Genomic DNA, 2,300 nt, shown 5'->3' with positions numbered 1-2,300 from the left:
TTCGCATTTTTTGGCGATGAATTTCTGGGTGATGCTGACGGTGGCAGTCTGGGAACCACTCTTTGAGAACAACACCCAACCCCAAGTTGGTGTTCCGTAGGTTTGTCATTCATTCACACTTCAATTATGTAACCATTTTCTTAGGTGAGCGGGAATGCATCTGGCTAAGCATCCTAATCATATAGGAGCTAATTTCATTTTTCTTTTTTTTTAAAAAAAGTTCAATATTGGAGTTAGGCTTAGGCATCACCTGAGATTGACTAAATCAATATTCCCAAGATTGTTTTGCTGTTACACAGTAAATCCTGGTTCATCACATTTGAAACTATTTCTTTGGGTAGATCAGACTTGCAAATTCATGAATAACATGTGAAAAATTGCTGGTTATTTTTCTGAAATTCTTTTACTTTTATAGTATCATGATTTGAACTCAGCATTTTGTACTTGCTCAACTCACTTATTTAGGACTAATACACTACCATCTGAACCATGCCTGGTCCCCAGCCCAGAATTTTGCTGGTTATTTTGGATGTGGAATCTGGCTCAGAGCCACAATCCTTTGGATACTCAGCCTCCTCAATATCTAGAATTATAGGCATGAGCCACCAGTGCTTGGCCTGAAACTCAAATTTAATGGGCTGTTTTTATTTGCAAATCTGGCATCTCCTGCCGAGTCAGCTATCTCCCAGGAATTTCTTCCTCTGTATAGCCCCTCCTTTGCCTAACAGAATGTAGATGAATGAATCCCCAAAAAAACATGAGATATGGGGTATAGAAGAAAAAATGAGGATGTTGTCTATGGAAAGAAAAAATAAGCCCCTTGTACATGCATGCACACACACACATGCACACACGAAAAAACAGCAGAAAATTAATTAATCTAGGCAGCAGAAAGAAAATCAGAAAAGAATAATTTACTGTCTGCTAATGTTTTTTTTAAACAGACAATTTGTCAATTACACAGTCAAAAGAAACCCTGAGGAATAAAAAGACACCAAAGACGCTATTAAAATGTTCTAAGGGAAGCCATATATAATTAATTTCAAACAGGCATAAGCTATGAAAACGCAAATACTTCAAGGTGTTGAGTGAAAAGTGGAATAAATCTACATCAGGTTTCAAAACTGATGCTTCCAGGTGAGACTAAGGTTGGGCCTAAGACAGGGAGATAAGTTGTCTGCCCCTCCCTGTTTTATGTGACACTAAAGAGACTCTCCCAGTAGTACATCAAAGGCAAGAAGAGACAACTACAGCCCAACTTCTGACATCAGCACAAAACTACCAGGAGACAGAACTGAATAAATGGACAATCCATCAAAACAGAAGAAAATTCACTGACACCAAGGACAAAGAAAACAAAACAAGCATCTAGCAAATCATGGGCCAGACAAGTAACCCTTATGAACACCAAGGACCCTGCAAAGAAAGTAGCTTTCTTTGTAAGCAGTCTTCAATTCTTACAGTAAGGGGTCAGCAAACATTTGCTATAAAGGGCTAGAGAGTAAGGCTTTCAGACTCTGCAGACCTGTACTTTCTTTACACGATATGTGTATCATGTGCCATTCTGCACAGACAGGCAATCCTGCCATTGTAGAATAAAGGCAAAGACAATACATGAACAGATGGATGTTGGTGGTTGTGTTCTAATAAAACTTTATTAACAAAAAGTAGGTGCTATGATACATTTGGCTTGACAAGACAGTTTGCCAACTCATGGCACAGGAGAGTCCATGCAAAAACAGCAGCATTAGGGGTTCTGTAGAGAGGCCAGCATTCTAATTATGCATGTTCACTTATAGGGGGAAAAAGGTTCCAGGTTCTTTAAGCAGGGAAAAGATATTCATTTGATATTCTGAGATTGGGGTGGAGACGGGAGGAAAAAAACAGGGAGAGAGTGGAGGAAGGGGTGACATTGCCCAAAAAGAAATGTACTCATTACCTCACTTATGAAATGGTACATCCTTTGTACATCACCTAACTAATAACAATGCAAAAAGAAATTGTGAGACTCTATTAGAAAAGAGACAGAAAAAACAGCCAGACTAAGCATTTCACTCCAGGTTTAGTTGGGTTTTTTGTTTTGCTGAGCCTGACCTTCAGAGAGGAGGTGGCCTGACAGGGGAAATGTCTCCCGTCACTTCATCTGACTAGGAATCTTTAAGCTGGTGCCACTGAAGGAGCATCACACAATAAAATATCACCTCCCTGAATCAGAGTAGTCTCCTGGTCTTGTCAGTGTACCAGTTTACATTCAGTTCCCCTAAAGGATTCTTCCAGAAAAAGACAAAAACAAACTAAGC

This window comes from Dipodomys ordii, unplaced genomic scaffold (genome assembly GCF_000151885.1).
Source record: "Dipodomys ordii isolate 6190 unplaced genomic scaffold, Dord_2.0 Scaffold5, whole genome shotgun sequence".
NCBI lineage: Eukaryota > Metazoa > Chordata > Mammalia > Rodentia > Heteromyidae > Dipodomys > Dipodomys ordii.
The sequence above is the reverse complement of the archived record's forward strand: the minus strand, read 5'-3'. Positions refer to the sequence as shown.